The sequence below is a fragment of the Procambarus clarkii genome, chromosome 83 (assembly GCF_040958095.1).
Source record: "Procambarus clarkii isolate CNS0578487 chromosome 83, FALCON_Pclarkii_2.0, whole genome shotgun sequence".
NCBI classification, from domain to species: Eukaryota; Metazoa; Arthropoda; class Malacostraca; order Decapoda; family Cambaridae; genus Procambarus; species Procambarus clarkii.
In genome coordinates, this window is record NC_091232.1 from 23075275 (window position 1) to 23095375 (window position 20101).

The following is a 20101-nucleotide window of genomic DNA, read 5'->3' on the forward strand; positions in this document are numbered from 1 at the left end:
TCATCTTGCAGGGAGAGGTTTAACACTTTCATAGTTATTGTCTTTAGGAGTGAGTCGTATTCCGTTAATTTTGGGCTGTCAAAGGAAGGAACACACCTGAGGAAATAGGTAAGTCTGGGCAAGGCCAGGCACCATGCAAGAAGGTACAAAGCATCGTGAGCATCCAAAGCCCCTATTCGCGCCTCCATCCTCCTCAGGTCTTTAAGCTTTTCTTCGAGGACTACCTCAATGGCGCTCGAGCCCAGAGGTGCCCCTAGCAGCACACTGTCGGTGGGAGCGATTACTTGGGCTCCTGCCAATATGATTCGCACTGCATCTATGATCGGTTGGCTGGATGAGATGATTTCACACTTTGATGGATTTAGTGTAAAGCCTAACTCCTCTCCCTTAGATTTCACTAGCTGAAGATCTCCTAGCAGGGATTCCTGTGTCCCTGCCAGGGTGCCATCGTCCAGGAACCAGATGTTGAATTCGCTGGACAACCTGCTTGTGACCTCCTTAGCTGCCATGCAGAAAAGGAAAGGGGCAAGTGGGTCTCTCTGCTGGGCACCTGCGGAAACATCTTCATGTTCCCCAAACAACAGTGTCGATTCCCTACTGTACCCTGCTGAAACGAAGGGAAGTAGACAAGGAAAGCTGGTTCGAACTGCTTCCAGTACCACATCCCTTTTTACCTGGTTGAAGGCATTTTTAAAGTCTAATTTAATTAATGCCTTATTTTCTGGGAGGTGCTTGATATAGGCTCGTGCTGCAAGAGCTGCTGCTTCACAGCCATGGGGGATGCCAAAACCTAGTCGATGGGGTCGAAGCATCGTCGCAGCGTCTATGCTAATTTTTCTGACAGCTGCCCTAGCAACAAGGCGCCGAAGTGTGTTACCCACGGCAATGGGTCTGACTCCACCATCTTTCTTCTTGAGGGCACAAAGGGATGCTCCAAATAAAAAGGGTTTAATTGTATCTGGGATCAACCCGGAGAGGCAGTCGTTGACAAACTTTGTGATCTCTGACAGTAGTGTCTCGGCAACTTCGCCGAGAACTGGGTTTACCATCTCCTTGAGGTGCTGAGGTTTTACTCCAGTGTATCCCCCTGCTGAGCCTGGTGGAAATGACATGATGGCTTTGTATACCTCTGACGCTTCGAGGAATAGAGGTCCCATGTCTGGGACATTTGTGTCCCGAGCAGTGGGTTCCCATGGTACTCTGGGAGGGTGCTTCTCTCTCAGTGAGTCGGCAGTTGCTGTATTTCTAGGGGCGATTGTGTCTTCGCTGGTAAGTAACCTAATTGCCCCTACTGTGTTGCCCTCTTCAATTTTTTTGGTCACTTGTGTTCCAAGTTTAAAATTATCCTTGGAACTCTTGGGTCTGCCACGACGGCTTTTGCGTTGAGGAGGGATGGGGATCAAGTTGTCAGCTCTGGGGAAATTATTTATTGCCCTAGTGACTGATGCGGCTAGTGACTTGCCTCCTCTTGCAGGTACGCCTAAGCAAATATTGCCAAACAGGAGCAAATTATGCCATGCTTTGATGGTGGCTGCAGCATTAAGATTTTCAGACCGTTCATTCACTTTCCTTAGAAGGTCTGTATATTTCCCTGCTGCAAATGGGCGCGCTGCTTTAGGAATGTGGGGAAGAGTTCTGGTGGTGGATGCTTTGATGGCCCCCAGGAGGTCATCTGATGACATGAAGTTTGCTGGGATGTGTGGGGGTGCCGGGGGGACCTGTGGGCCTTCTCTCTCTACAGGTTCCGTCCATGAACCCTCACAGCCGTTGTGTTGACGTAGGGTTCCATCGTTTCTAAGGCTGTGTGATTCGTCACACACCGGACACGTTCCTCTAGGTCTGGGTCCCCCTCTGGGTGCATTGTTCCCAAGCCTGAGTTCTTGGCTGAGGGGTTCCTGGTTAGTTGGGGGAGTCCCCTCCGTCCCCCGGGCGGAATGTGACATCGGCATGGCGTGGGAGGGTGGACACGGGTGGTGGCAGCAGGGGTAGTTGGCGGTCCCTCGCACTCACCACTCGTATGAGTACTTGTGTCTCCCTCCCTTTTGGGAGGAACCTGAATGCCTGCTGTGACCTGTGCCATATCTGGGTGCATGGAGGGGTGACACATCTCTGCAACAGGCACTGTGTGTGCAGTGAATAGGTGGGTTGGAGATACCCAGGGGCAGGGTGGGAGGGGTGGGATGGCAGGAGGTACAGTGGTGCGGTGAGGCCGGCGGGCGGGGAGGGGGAGGGGGTTGACCGGACACCGCTCGCTTTGAGGGGAGGGGGGGGGGCGTCTGGGTGACACTTAAACTCTGGAACAGTTTCCTTGTATATCACTGCACAATGGTGAATGAATCATACACTTGAAGTCTGACACACTGTGAGCTCCATTAACACTAAACATGATTGCTAATTTCTGTTTTTCTTTTCCAAATATATTTCTATAATCACTGGGTGGCACATGGATGCCCCCCCCCCCCCCCGCCCAACCGTCGCCTGACCGCACAATAACACCCCCTCCCCCACATCTTCACTGTGGGAGGCCTACAGGGTGCCAGCGTGGCCCTCACTGCCCTTATATTCCACACTGTAAATTCACCTGTTTTGATCCAATTTTGTTGAGATGGTTCACTTTGGACACTTCCCGCCCACTCCTGCACCTTTCCAGGATATTCACACAGCACCTTGTGCAGGCAAGGCTCCGTGGCGCCAGGATGTCACTAGGTATGGCTTAGTAAACCACAGAGCCTCCCTCCACGCGTCCACCCGTCCCGACACCTCCACACTATATATATATATATATATATATATATATATATATATATATATATATATATATATATATATATATATATATATATATATATATATATATATATATATATATATATATATATATATATATATATATATATATATATATATATATATATATATATATATATATATATATATATATATATATATATATATATATATATATATATATATATATATATATATATATATATATATATATATATATATATATATATATATATATATATATATATATATATATATATATATATATATATATATATATATATATATATATATATATATATATATATATATATATATATATATATATATATATATATATATATATATATATATATATATATATATATATATATATATATATATATATATATATATATATATATATATATATATATATATATATATATATATATATATATATATATATATATATATATATATATATATATATATATATATATATATATATATATATATATATATATATATATATATATATATATATATATATATATATATATATATATATATATATATATATATATATATATATATATATATATATATATATATATATATATATATATATATATATATATATATATATATATATATATATATATATATATATATATATATATATATATATATATATATATATATTTATATATATATATATATATATATATATATATATATATATATATATATATATATATATATATATATATATATATTTATATATATATATATATATATATATATATATATATATATATATATATATATATATATATATATATATATATATATATATATATATATATATATATATATATATATATATATATATATATATATATATATATATATATATATATATACACATATGCGAACAAGCCTGAATGGTCCCCAGGACCAAGCCCACGTGTGCCCCAAAGAATGAGGTGATTTGGTAAAATGCTATGCCCAAGATAACTATCCGAGTGCCGGCGGTGGGGTGGTTCAAATAGCCTCGGCTATCACCTCATTTTGTCCGGTCGTGATGGTCAAGTGGATTAAGGCATCTTGTACATACCAGTTGCGTTGCTTCTGGGAGTATGGGTTCGAGTCACTTCTGGGGTGTGAGTTTTCAGTTGCATATTGTCCTGGGGACCATTCAGGCTTGTTCGCATTTGTGTTCCTCACGTGTGCCCCAAAGAATGAGGTGATTTGGTAAAATGCTATGCCATAGATAACTATCCGAGTGCCGGCGGTGGGGTGGTTCAAATAGCCTCGGCTATCACCTCATTTTGTCCGGTCGTGATGGTCAAGTGGATTAAGGCGTCTTGTACATACCAGTTGCGTTGCTTCTGGGAGTATGGATTCGAGTCACTTCTGGGGTGTGAGTTTTCAGTTGCATATTGTCCTGGGGACCATTCAGGCTTGTTCGCATTTGTGTTCCTCACGTGTGCCCCAAAGAATGAGGTGATTTGGTAAAATGCTATGCCCAAGATAACTATCCGAGTGCCGGCGGTGGGGTGGTTCAAATAGCCTCGGCTATCACCTCATTTTGTCCGGTCGTGATGGTCAAGTGGATTAAGGCGTCTTGTACATACCAGTTGTGTTGCTTCTGGGAGTATGGGTTCGAGTCACTTCTGGGGTGTGAGTTTTCAGTTATATACATATATATATATACATATATATATACATATATATATACATATATATATACATATATATATACATATATATATACATATATATATACATATATATATATATATATATATATATATATATATATATATATATATATATATATGTATATATATATATATATAATATATATATATATATATATATATATATATATATATATATATTATTAAATATGACCGAAAAAGTAAAATTAATAATTCTAACACGAATTTTCTCAATCTTTCGTACATTACGCTTCACTGTTGGAGGTAAATAAAAAATCACTTCTCCAAAATTCATTTTTATTTCTAGTCTGACGCGACACTGGCGCGTTTCGTAAAACTTATTACATTTTCAAAGACTTCACAAATACACAACTGATTAGAACTTGCGTTTCCCTGATTTTATATCTACATTTTGAGTGAGGTGGGAAGGGTGATGTGGCATTACATTTGAGTGAGGTGGGAAGGGTGATGTGGCATTAACACAAGACAGAACACTAGGGGATATTAATAGGGTATTAAAAGTATCAACACAAGACAGAACAGAAACAATGGGTATTGAATAGAAGTGTTTGTAGAAAGCCTATTGGTCCATATTTCTTGATGCTACTATATTGGAGCGGAGTCTTGAGGTGGGTAGAATATAGTTGTGCAATAATTGGCTGTTGATTGCTGGTGTTGACTTCTTGATGTGTAGTGCCTCGCAAACGTCAAGCCGCCTGCTATCGCTGTATCTATCGATGATTTCTGTGTTGTTTACTAGGATTTCTCTGGCGATGGTTTGGTTATGGGAAGAGATTATATGTTCCTTAATGGAGCCCTGTTGTTTATGCATCGTTAAACGCCTAGAAAGAGATGTTGTTGTCTTGCCTATATACTGGGTTTTTTGGAGCTTACAGTCCCCAAGTGGGCATTTGAAGGCATAGACGACGTTAGTCTCTTTTAAAGCGTTCTGTTTTGTGTCTGGAGAGTTTCTCATGAGTAGGCTGGCCGTTTTTCTGGTTTTATAGTAAATCGTCAGTTGTATCCTCTGATTTTTGTCTGTAGGGATAACGTTTCTATTAACAATATCTTTCAGGACCCTTTCCTCTGTTTTATGAGCTGTGGAAAAGAAGTTCCTGTAAAATAGTCTAATAGGGGGTATAGGTGTTGTGTTAGTTGTCTCTTCGGAGGTTGCATGGCTTTTCACTTTCCTTCTTATGATGTCTTCGATGAAACCATTGGAGAAGCCGTTATTGACTAGGACCTGCCTTACCCTACAGAGTTCTTCGTCGACTTGCTTCCATTCTGAGCTGTGGCTGAGAGCACGGTCGACGTATGCGTTAACAACACTCCTCTTGTATCTGTCAGGGCAGTCGCTGTTGGCATTTAGGCACATTCCTATGTTTGTTTCCTTTGTGTAGACTGCAGTGTGGAAACCTCCGCCCTTTTCCATGACTGTTACATCTAGAAAAGGCAGCTTCCCATCCTTTTCCGTCTCGTAAGTGAAACGCAGCACGGAACTCTGCTCAAATGCCTCCTTCAGCTCCTGCAGATGTCAGACATCAGGTACCTGTGTAAAAATGTCGTCAACATACCTGCAGTATATGGCCGGTTTCAAGTTCATGTCGACTACGACTTTTTGCTCGATGGTACCCATGTAGAAGTTTGCAAACAGGACACCAAGGGGAGAACCCATGGCGACCCCATCTACTTGCTTATACATGTGCCCATCCGGGCTCAAGAAGGGTGCCTCTTTAGTACAAGCTTGGAGTAGTTTCCTCAGAATACTTTCTGGCGTGTCAAGAGGAGTACAGGCTGGATCACGATACACTCTGTCGGCTATCATTCCGATTGTCTCGTCCACAGGTACGTTGGTAAACAGCGATTCTACGTCCAACGAGGCTCTTATCCCTGTGGCCCGTGCGCCCCGCAGTAAGTCCACAAATTCCTTTGGAGACTTCAGGCTGAAGGCGCAAGGAACATAAGGAGTCAGCAGGCCGTTGAGTCGCTTCGCCAGTCTGTACGTGGGTGTGGGTATCTGGCTAATGATTGGCCGAAGTGGGTTTCCAGGCTTGTGCGTCTTGACATTTCCATACGCATATCCAGGTTTATATTCCCCAATGATGATCTTTGGCAGGTGGAGTCCGGATTTCTTGGCGTTCACAGTTTCGATCAGTTTGTTGACCTTTGCTTTTAATTCGGCTGTAGTGTCCTTCGTTACCCTTTGGAACTTAGTTTAGTCAGAGAGTATGATGTTCATTTTCGCCAGATATTCGTCTTTTTTAAGAATGACATATATTGGCGACTTGTCACCTCTCCTGACAACTATCTCCTTGTTCTCACGAAGGCTTTTAGCTGCCGCTTTAAGCTCGGGGGACAGTATGGTGCTTCTGTAGTTGCCTCGATTCTTTCCTCCTTCTGCAATAAGTTCTGCTTGTAAGGTATCTTTGGTAGTGACCTTCTTTTGTGTCTCGAGGTCGAATATGTCGTCCTCGAGACACAAAAGAAGGTCACTACCAAAGATACCTTACAAGAAGAACTTATTGCAGAAGGAGGAAAGAATCGAGGCAACTACAGAAGCACCATACTGTCCCCCGAGCTTAAAGCGGCAGCTAAAAGCCTTCGTGAGAACAAGGAGATAGTTGTCAGGAGAGGTGACAAGTCGCCAATATATGTCATTCTTAAAAAGACGAATATCTGGCGAAAATGAACATCATACTCTCTGACCAAACTAAGTTCCAAAGGGTAACGAAGGACACTACAGCCGAATTAAAAGCAAAGGTCAACAAACTGATCGAAACTGTGAACGCCAAGAAATCCGGACTCCACCTGCCAAAGATCATTGGGGAATATAAACCTGGATATGCGTATGGAAATGTCAAGACGCACAAGCCTGGAAACCCACTTCGGCCAATCATTAGCCAGATACCCACACCCACGTACAGACTGGCGAAGCGACTCAACGGCCTGCTGACTCCATATGTTCCTTGCGCCTTCAGCCTGAAGTCTCCAAAGGAATTTGTGGATTTACTGCGGGGCGCACGGGCCACAGGGATAAGAGCCTCGTTGGACGAAGAATCGCTGTTTACCAACATACCTGTGGACGAGACAATCGGAATGATAGCCGACAGAGTGTATCGTGATCCAGCCTGTACTCCTCTTGACATGCCAGAAAGTATTCTGAGGAAACTACTCCAAGCTTGTACTAAAGAGGCACCCTTCTTGAGCCCGGATGGGCACATGTATAAGCAAGTAGATGGGGTCGCCATGGGTTCTCCCCTAGGTGTCCTGTTTGCAAACTTCTACATGGGTACCATCGAGCAAAAAGTCTTAGTCGACATGAACTTGAAACCGGCCATATACTGCAGGTATGTTGACGACATTTTTACACAGGTACCTGATGTCAGACATCTGCAGGAGCTGAAGGAGGCATTTGAGCAGAGTTCCGTGCTGCGTTTCACTTACGAGACGGAAAAGGATGGGAAGCTGCCTTTTCTAGATGTAACAGTCATGGAAAAGGGCGGAGGTTTCCACACTGCAGTCTACACAAAGGAAACAAACATAGGAATGTGCCTAAATGCCAACAGCGACTGCCCTGACAGGTACAAGAGGAGTGTTGTTAACGCATACGTCGACCGTGCTCTCAGCCACAGCTCAGAATGGAAGCAAGTCGACGAAGAACTCTGTAGGGTAAGGCAGGTCCTAGTCAATAACGGCTTCTCCAATGGTTTCATCGAAGACATCATAAGAAGGAAAGTGAAAAGCCATGCAACCTCCGAAGAGACAACTAACACAACACCTATACCCCCTATTAGACTATTTTACAGGAACTTCTTTTCCACAGCTCATAAAACAGAGGAAAGGGTCCTGAAAGATATTGTTAATAGAAACGTTATCCCTACAGACAAAAATCAGAGGATACAACTGACGATTTACTATAAAACCAGAAAAACGGCCAGCCTACTCATGAGAAACTCTCCAGACACAAAACAGAACGCTTTAAAAGAGACTAACGTCGTCTATGCCTTCAAATGCCCACTTGGGGACTGTAAGCTCCAAAAAACCCAGTATATAGGCAAGACAACAACATCTCTTTCTAGGCGTTTAACGATACATAAACAACAGGGCTCCATTAAGGAACATATAATCTCTTCCCATAACCAAACCATCGCCAGAGAAATCCTAGTAAACAACACAGAAATCATCGATAGATACAGCGATAGCAGGCGGCTTGACGTTTGCGAGGCACTACACATCAAGAAGTCAACACCAGCAATCAACAGCCAATTATTGCACAACTATATTCTACCCACCTCAAGACTCCGCTCCAATATAGTAGCATCAAGAAATATGGACCAATAGGCTTTCTACAAACACTTCTATTCAATACCCATTGTTTCTGTTCTGTCTTGTGTTGATACTTTTAATACCCTATTAATATCCCCTAGTGTTCTGTCTTGTGTTAATGCCACATCACCCTTCCCACCTCACTCAAATGTAATGCCACATCACCCTTCCCACCTCATTCAAAATGTAGATATAAAATCAGGGAAACGCAAGTTCTAATCAGTTGTGTATTTGTGAAGTCTTTGAAAATGTAATAAGTTTTACGAAACGCGCCCGTGTCGCGTCAGACTAGAAATAAAAATGAATTTTGGAGAAGTGATTTTTGATTTACCTCCAACAGTGAAGCGTAATGTACGAAAGATTGATAAAATTCGTGTTAGAATTATTAATCTTACTTTTTCGGTCATATTTAATAATATATGTCTACAGGAAAGACTGCTACCAAAATATACTAATATATATATATATATATATATATATATATATATATATATATATATATATATATATATATATATATATATATATATATATATATATATATATATATACATATATATACATATATATATATACATATATTAGTATATTTTGGTAGCAGTCTTTCCTGTAGACATATATTATTAAATATGACCGAAAAAGTAAGATTAATAATTCTAACACGAATTTTCTCAATCTTTCGTACATTTCTTTTCACTGCTGGTGGTAATTCAAAAATCATTTCTCCAAAATTCATTTTTTTATGTTTACTAGGATTTCTCTGGCGATGGTTTGGTTGTGGGAAGAGATTATATGTTCCTTAATGGAGCCCTGTTGCTTATGCATCGTTAAACGCCTAGAAAGAGATGTTGTTGTCTTGCCTATATACTGGGTTTTTTGGAGCTTACAGTCCCCAAGAGGGCATTTGAAGTATATATATATATATATATATATATATATATATATATATATATATATATATATATATATATATATATATATATATATATATATATATATATATATATGTATTAGTATATTTTGGTAGCAGTCTTTCCTGTAGACATATATTAATAAATATGACCGAAAAAGTAAGATTAATAATTCTAACACAAATTTTCTCGATCTTTCTTACGTTTCTTTTCACTGTTGATGGTAATTCAAAGATCAATTCTCCAAAATTCTTTTTTATTTCTAGTCTGACGCGACACTTGAGCGCGTTTCGTAAAACTTATTACATTTTCAAAGACTTTAGTTTACACACACACACACAACTTTAACTGAATAGAGCTTAAACATCTTTCGAATTTTTATACCTACATTTGGGTGAAGTGACATGTTACAATAGTTTTGGATGAGGTGAAAATAAACTTTTAACACAAGACAGAACACAAAACAATGAAATGCAAACAGGTATTAAAGGTAGGTAACTGCAGAAGGCCGATTTTTATTGGCCCATATTTCTTGATGCTTCTATATTGGAGCAGAGTCTTGAAGTGGGTAGAATATAGTTGTGCATTAATTGGCTGTTGATTGCTGGTGTTGACTTCTTCATGTGTAGTGCCTCGCAGACGTCGAGCCGCCTGCTATCGCTGTATCTATCGATGATTTCTGTGTTGTTTGCTAAGATTTCTCTGGTGATCGTTTGGTTGTGGGAAGAGGCTATATGTTCCTTAATGGAGCCCTGTTGCTTATGCATCGTTAAACGCCTGGAAAGAGATGTTGTTGTCTTGCCTATATACTGAGTTTTTCGAGGCTTACAATCCCCAAGAGTTCATTTGAAGGCATAGACGACGTTGGTCTCTTTTAAAACGTTCTGCTTTGTGTCTGGAGAGTTTCTCATGAGTAGGATGGCCGTTTTTTTGGTTTTATAGTAAATTGTCAGTGGGTTAAATCATACTAGTTATGGCAGCTACTGGAAGGTAGTTGTGCTTTCTGGGTTCGAGTCCCACTGGTGGGTGTTGTCCAAAGATTATTAATCTTCACTTGTGGTTTATGCAAGTATAGGCTTATAAGCTGGACACGAGTTCTCTCACATTGACAGTGGCTTGACGAAAAATGCAAACTAACCCCACACTCATCTGGTGCTCTCGGGAAGTGGAGATGTTCGGGATGTATATATATCTCGAACTCTCTACTTCTTTTGTAGGGTCTGATGGTGTAGTGGGTTAAAGCATACTAGTTATGGCAGCTACTGGAAGGTAGTTGTGCTTTCTGGGTTCGAGTCCCACTGGTGGGTGTTGTCCAAAGATTATTAATCTTCACTTGTGGTTTATGCAAGTATAGGCTTATAAGCTGGACACGAGTTCTCTCACATTGACAGTGGCTTGACGAAAAATGCAGACTAACCCCACACTCATCTGGTGCCCTCGGGAAGTGGAGATGTTTGGGATGTATATATATCTCGAACTCTCTACTTCTTTTGTAGGGTCTGATGGTGTAGTGGGTTAAAGCATACTAGTTATGGCAGCTACTGGAAGGTAGTTGTGCTTTCTGGGTTCGAGTCCCACTGGTGGGTGTTGTCCAAAGATTATTAATCTTCACTTGTGGTTTAGGCAAGTATAGGCTTATAAGCTGGACACGAGTTCTCTCACATTGACAGTGGCTTGACGAAAAATGCAAACTAACCCCACACTCATCTGGTGCTCTCGGGAAGTGGAGATGTTCGGGATGTATATATATCTCGAACTCTCTACTTCTTTTGTAGGGTCTGATGGTGTAGTGGGTTAAAGCATACTAGTTATGGCAGCTACTGGAAGGTAGTTGTGCTTTCTGGGTTCGAGTCCCACTGGTGGGTGTTGTCCAAAGATTATTAATCTTCACTTGTGGTTTATGCAAGTATAGGCTTATAAGCTGGACACGATTTCTCTCACATTGACAGTGGCTTGACGAAAAATGCAGACTAACCCCACACTCATCTGGTGCCCTCGGGAAGTGGAGATGTTTGGGATGTATATATATCTCGAACTCTCTACTTCTTTTGTAGGGTCTGATGGTGTAGTGGGTTAAAGCATACTAGTTATGGCAGCTACTGGAAGGTAGTTGTGCTTTCTGGGTTCGAGTCCCACTGGTGGGTGTTGTCCAAAGATTATTAATCTTCACTTGTGGTTTATGCAGGTATAGGCTTATAAGCTGGACACGAGTTCTCTTACATTGACAGTGGCTTGACGAAAAATGCAGACTAACCCCACACTCATCTGGTGCCCTTGGGAAGTGGAGATGTTTGGGATGTATATATATCTCGAACTCTCTACTTCTTTTGTAGGGTCTGATGGTGTAGTGGGTTAAAGCATACTAGTTATGGCAGCTACTGGAAGGTAGTTGTGCTTTCTGGGTTCGAGTCCCACTGGTGGGTGTTGTCCAAAGATTATTAATCTTCACTTGTGGTTTATGCAAGTATAGGCTTATAAGCTGGACACGAGTTCTCTCACATTGACAGTGGCTTGATGAAAAATGCAGACTAACCCCACACTCATCTGGTGCCCTCGGGAAGTGGAGATGTTTGGGATGTATATATATCTCGAACTCTCTACTTCTTTTGTAAGGTCTGATGGTGTAGTGGGTTAAAGCATACTAGTTATGGCAGCTACTGGAAGGTAGTTGTGCTTTCTGGGTTCGAGTCCCACTGGTGGGTGTTGTCCAAAGATTATTAATCTTCACTTGTGGTTTATGCAAGTATAGGCTTATAAGCTGGACACGAGTTCTCTCACATTGACAGTGGCTTGACGAAAAATGCAAACTAACCCCACACTCATCTGGTGCCCTCGGGAAGTGGAGATATTTGGGATGTATATATATCTCGAACTCTCTACTTCTTTTGTAGGGTCTGATGGTGTAGTGGGTTAAAGCATACTAGTTATGGCAGCTACTGGAAGGTAGTTGTACTTTCTGGGTTCGAGTCCCACTGGTGGGTGTTGTTCAAAGATTATTAATCTTCACTTGTGGTTTATGCCAGTATAGGCTTATAAGCTGGACACGAGTTCTCTCACATTGACAGTGGCTTGACGAAAAATGCAGACTAACCCCACACTCATCTGGTGCCCTCGGGGAGTGGAGATGTTTGGGATGTATGTATATCTCGAACTCCCTACTTCTTTTGTAGGGTCTGATGGTGTAGTGGGTTAAAGCATACTAGTTATGGCAGCTACTGGAAGGTAGTTGTGCTTTCTGGGTTCGAGTCCCACTGGTGGGTGTTGTCCAAAGATTATATATATATATATATATATATATATATATATATATATATATATATATATATATATATATATATATATATATATATATATATATATATATATATATACCTCTGGTGCCAATGTGGGGACCCATAGCCTCGGAGAAGAAAATAAAAAGTATTCAGAGGAGACCTTGTGGTTTCTCACTGAACACTAATATTATCTTCTCCTACCACCCCCATTCTTTTGTATGTACACATATATATTTACTTTATTTGAACTTTGTTACAAAAAAGGAGTTACATATAGGTTACAAAGATGGTTGTCATAGGTTGTCGAGTTCCTCCAGCTCCTCAGATGGCGGGCAGGAACCCTGGATGCAGTGCGCATTTCCCCTCTGTATCGCCACACTGAGGCGCTGGAAAAGAAAGCTTGCAGCTCTCGGGTCCCTTGTTGTTTCAATGAGCCTAGAACCCAGTTCCTTCAAAAAACTGGTAGCACTTTTACCCCAGGCGCCGAGCGTTTCAGAAGCAATGGGGACAAAATTGTAGTGGTGATCCAGTTCTCTATACTTACGGGATTTGGCTGCTTCCCTGTGGGTGGCAGCGCCACCTGGTTGTGCAACACTGAGGTTAAAGTAGGTGTTAGCCAGGGTTGATACGCACGTGTAGTCCCATACCAACTGCTTGCCATTCTTCCAGGGGTTCACTGTGATACCATCTGGGCGACCAATAAGAGCATCAGAGTTACGGGGCGTTAGGTAACGGGGCTCTCTTTCAGCTGGGCATCCAGCTGTGGTGAGGCTCCTCTTGATGATGTCGTTAACTTCGCTGTGCCTCGAGTGCCATCCCCCTGTGCTTTGGCAGAGTAGGCCATGATGACCGTACCTGTCAGCCACCACCTCGCCGCAAATACACCTATATCTGGTGTGGATTGGGGCAGCAAGGCGGAGGGCCACAGCAATTCGGAGGGCGTTATATATATATATTATATATATATATATATATATATATATATATATATATATATATATATATATATATATATATATATATATATATGTATATATATATATGTATATATATATATATATATATATATATATATATATATATATGTATATATATATATGTATATATATATATATATATATATATATATATATATATATATATATATGTATATATATATATATATATATATATATATATATATATATATATATATATATATATATATATATATATATATATATATATATATATATATATATATATGTATATATATATATATATGTATATATATATATGTATATATATATATATATATATGTATATATATATATATGTATATATATATATATATGTATATATATATATATATGTATATATATATATATATGTATATATATATATATATATATATATATATATATATATTATTAAATATGACCGAAAAAGTAAGATTAATAATTCTAACACGAATTTTCTCAATCTTTCGTACATTATGCTTCACTGTTGGAGGTAAATCAAAAATCACTTCTCCAAAATTCATTTTTATTTCTAGTCTGACGCGACACGGGCGCGTTTCGTAAAACTTATTACATTTTCAAAGACTTCACAAAATACACAACTGATTTGAACTTGCGTTTCTCTGATTTTATATCTACATTTGAGTGAGGTGGGAAGGGTGATGTGGCATTAACACAAGACAGAACAATAGGGGATATTAATAGGGTATTAAAAGTATCAACACAAGACAGAACAGAAACAATGGGTATTGAATAGAAGTGTTTATAGAAAGCCTATAGGTCCATATTTCTTGATGCTTCTATATTGGAGCGGAGTCTTGAGGTGGGTAGAATATAGTTGTGCAATAATTGGCTGTTGATTGCTGGTGTTGACTTCTTGATGTGTAGTGCCTCGCAAACGTCAAGCCGCCTGCTATCGCTGTATCTATCGATGATTTCTGTGTTGTTTACTAGGATTTCTCTGGCGATGGTTTGGTTATGGGAAGAGATTATATGTTCCTTAATGGAGCCCTGTTGCTTATGCATCGTTAAACGCCTAGAAAGAGATGTTGTTGTCTTGCCTATATACTGGTTTTTTTGGAGCTTACAGTCCCCAAGTGGGCATTTGAAGGCATAGACGACGTTAGTCTCTTTTAAAGCGTTCTGTTTTGTGTCTGGAGAGTTTCTCATGAGTAGGCTGGCCGTTTTTCTGGTTTTATAGTAAATCGTCAGTTGTATCCTCTGATTTTTGTCTGTAGGGATAACGTTTCTATTAACAATATCTTTCAGGACCCTTTCCTCCGTTTTATGAGCTGTGGAAAAGAAGTTCCTGTAAAATAGTCTAATAGGGGGTATAGGTGTTGTGTTAGTTGTCTCTTCGGAGGTTGCATGGCTTTTCACTTTCCTTCTTATGATGTCTTCGATGAAACCATTTGAGAAGCCGTTATTGACTAGGACCTGCCTTACCCTACAGAGTTCTTCGTCGACTTGCTTCCATTCTGAGCTGTGGCTGAGAGCACGGTCGACGTATGCGTTAACAACACTCCTCTTGTACCTGTCAGGGCAGTCGCTGTTGGCATTTAGGCACATTCCTATGTTTGTTTCCTTAGTGTAGACTGCAGTGTGGAAACCTCCGCCCTTTTCCATGACTGTTACATCTAGAAAAGGCAGCTTCCCATCCTTTTCCGTCTCGTAAGTGAAACGCAGCACGGAACTCTGCTCAAATGCCTCCTTCAGCTCCTGCAGCTGTCTGACATCAGGTACCTGTGTAAAAATGTCGTCAACATACCTGCAGTATATGGCCGGTTTCAAGTTCATGTCGACTAAGACTTTTTGCTCGATGGTACCCATGTAGAAGTTTGCAAACAGGACACCTAGGGGAGAACCCATGGCGACCCCATCTACTTGCTTATACATGTGCCCATCCGGGCTCAAGAAGGGTGCCTCTTTAGTATAAGCTTTGAGTAGTTTCCTCAGAATATTTTCTGGTATGTCAAGAGGAGTACAGGCTGGATCACGATACACTCTGTCGGCTATCATTCCGATTGTCTCGTCCACAGGTACGTTGGTAAACAGCGATTCTACGTCCAACGAGGCTCTTATCCCTGTGGCCCGTGTGCCCCGCAGTAAGTCAACAAATTCCTTTGGAGACTTCAGGCTGAAGGCTCAAGGAACATAAGGAGTCAGCAGGCCGTTGAGTCGCTTCGCCAGTCTGTACGTGGGTGTGGGTATCTGGCTAATGATTGGCCGAAGTGGGTTTCCAGGCTTGTGCGTCTTGACATTTCCATACGCATATCCAGGAGAAATAGCAACATCGACGATAGTATCCGTACCCGCATTGAACAACACCTCGACATCCTCACAGACCAACATCACCTCAGCACTGAAACAAGGATTATCAAGAAACTAACAACATTATATGGAGGACCTATGGCAATTCCACGACCAAGAGATAGCTTCCTGAACCTTGCAGGAATTAACCTCACTGAGGACCAAGTCACTCTCCTAAATCTGGGCATAAACTGTCATGTTATGTCCAGACCGAGTGAGATGGCCCGGAAAGTAGAGTTGGAAATTCTGTTGGACGACATATTCGACCTCGAGACACAAAAGAAGGTCACTACCAAAGATACCTTACAAGCAGAACTTATTGCAGAAGGAATAAAGAATCGAGGCAACTACAGAAGCACCATACTGTCCCCCGAGCTTAAAGCGGCAGCTAAAAGCCTTCGTGAGAACAAGGAGATAGTTGTCAGGAGAGGTGACAAGTCGCCAATATATGTCATTCTTAAAAAAGACGAATGTCTGGCGAAAATGAACATCATACTCTCTGACCAAACTAAGTTCCAAAGGGTAACGAAGGACACTACAGCCGAATTAAAAGCAAAGGTCAACAAACTGATCGAAACTGTGAACGCCAAGAAATCCGGACTCCACCTGCCAAAGATCATTGGGGAATATAAACCTGGATATGCGTATGGAAATGTCAAGACGCACAAGCCTGGAAACCCACTTCGGCCAATCATTTGCCAGATACCCACACCCACGTACAGACTGGCGAAGCGACTCAACGGCCTGCTGACTCCTTATGTTCCTTGCGCCTTCAGCCTGAAGTCTCCAAAGGAATTTGTTGACTTACTGCGGGGCACACGGGCCACAGGGATAAGAGCCTCGTTGGACGTAGAATCACTGTTTACCAACGTACCTGTGGACGAGACAATCGGAATGATAGCCGACAGAGTGTATCGTGATCCAGCCTGTACTCCTCTTGACATACCAGAAAATATTCTGAGGAAACTACTCCAAGCTTGTACTAAAGAGGCACCCTTCTTGAGCCTGGATGGGCACATGTATAAGCAAGTAGATGGGGTCGCCATGGGTTCTTCCCTAGGTGTCCTGTTTGCAAACTTCTACATGGGTACCATCAAGCAAAAAGTCGTAGTCGACATGAACTTGAAACCGGCCATATACTGCAGGTATGTTGACGACATTTTTACACAGGTACCTGATGTCAGACATCTGCAGGAGCTGAAGGAGGCATTTGAGCAGAGTTCCGTGCTGCGTTTCACTTACGAGATGGAAAAGGATGGGAAGCTGCCCTTTCTAGATGTAACAGTCATGGAAAAGGGCGGAGGTTTCCACACTGCAGTCTACACTAAGGAAACAAACATAGGAATGTGCCTAAATGCCAACAGCGACTGCCCAAACAGGTACAAGAGGAGTGTTGTTAACGCATATGTCGACCGTGCTCTCAGCCACAGCTCAGAATGGAAGCAAGTCGACGAAGAACTCTGTAGGGTAAGGCAGGTCCTAGTCAATAACGGCTTCTCCAATGGTTTCGTCGAAGACATCGTAAGAAGGAAAGTGAAAAGCCATGCAACCTCTGAAGAGACAACTAACACAACACCTATACCCCCTATTAGACTATTTTACAGGAACTTCTTTTCCACAGCTCATAAAACGGAGGAAAGGGTCCTGAAAGATATTGTTAATAGAAACGTTATCCCTACAGACAAAAATCAGAGGATACAACTGACGATTTACTATAAAACCAGAAAAACGGCCAGCCTACTCATGAGAAACTCTCCAGACACAAAACAAAACGCTTTAAAAGAGACTAACGTCGTCTATGCCTTCAAATGCCCACTTGGGGACTATAAGCTCCAAAAAACCCAGTATATAGGCAAGACAACAATATCTCTTTCTAGGCGTTTAACGATGCATAAGCAACAGGGCTCCATTAAGGAACATATAATCTCTTCCCACAACCAAACCATCGCCAGAGAAATCCTAGTAAACAACACAGAAATCATCGATAGATAAAGCGATAGCAGGCGGTTTGACGTTTGCGAGGCACTACACATCAAGAAGTCAACACCAGCAATCAACAGCCAATTATTGCACAACTATATTCTACCCACCTCAAGACTCCGCTCCAATATAGAAGCATCAAGAAATATGGACCAATAGGCTTTCTACAAACACTTCTATTCAATATCCATTGTTTCGTGTTCTGTCTTGTGTTGATGAAATTAATACCCTATTAATACTCTTGTTCTGTCTTGTGTTGATAAAATTAATACCCTATTAATACCACATTTTGTTCTGTCTTGTGTTAATGCCACATCACCCCTTCCACCTCACTCAAATGTAGATATAAAACCGGAGATACGTAAGTTATATTCAGTTGTGTATTTGTGAACTAAAGTCTTTGAAAATGTTATAAGTTTTACGATACGCGCCCGTGTCGCGTCAGACTAGAAATAAAAATGAATTTTGGAGAATTGATTTTTGATTTACCTCCAACAGTGAAGCGTAATGTACGAAAGATTGAGAAAATTCGTGTTAGAATTATTAATCTTACTTTTTCGGTCATATTTAATAATATATGTCTACAGGAAAAACTGCTACCAAAATATACTAATATGTATATATATATATATATATATATATATATATATATATATATATATATATATATATATATATATATATATATATATATATATATATATATATATATATATATATATACTTATATATTACTGAAAACTCACACCCCAGAAGTGACTCGAACCCATACTCCCAGGAGCAACGCAACTGGTATGTACAAGACGCCTTAATCCACTTGACCATCACGACCGGACAAAATGAGGTGATAGCCTAAGCTATTTGAACCACCCCACCGCCGGCACTCGGATAGTAATCTTGGGCATAGCATTTTACCAAATCACCTTATTCTTTGGGGCACACGTGAGGAACACAAATGCGAACAAGCCTGAATGGTCCCCAGGACAATATGCAACTGAAAACTCATACCCCAGAAGTGACTCGAACCCATACTCCCAGGAGCAACGCAACTGGTATGTACAAGACGCCTTAATCCACTTGACCATCACGACCGGACAAAATGAGGTGATAGCCTAAGCTATTTGAACTACCCCACCGCCGGCACTCGGATAGTAATCTTGGGCATAGCATTTTACCAAATCACCTCATTCTTTGGGGCACATGTGAGGAACACAAATGCGAACAAGCCTGAATGGTCCCCAGGACAATATGCAACTGAAAACTCACACCCCAGAAGTGACTCGAACCCATACTCCCAGGAGCAACGCAACTGGTATGTACAAGATGCCTTAATCCACTTGACCATCATGACCGGACAAAATGAGGTGATAGCCTAAGCTATTTGAACTACCCCACCGCCGGCACTCGGATAGTAATCTTGGGCATAGCATTTTACCAAATTACCTCATTCTTTGGGGCACACGTGAGGAACTCAAATGCGAACAAGCCTGAATGGTCCCCAGGACAATATGCAACTGAAAACTCACACCCCAGAAGTGACTCGAACCCATACCCAGCAAACACAAATCATCTACACAACGTTCGCCTATCTCTTCCCATAGGTGTGGGAATGATTTGCATTGAGAAAGGTGCAGGAAAGCCTTTGAGAAACTTTTACTCAAAAAATCCAAACACAAAGGTTTAATTATAAATTGTTTTTCTACAATTATTTTCTTCCAAATGTAAAACCAATAGTTTTTACATGTTTAAATATAAAATTTATGGTGTTTTTTTGTAAAATTCATTAATAAATTGTGAATGATATATAT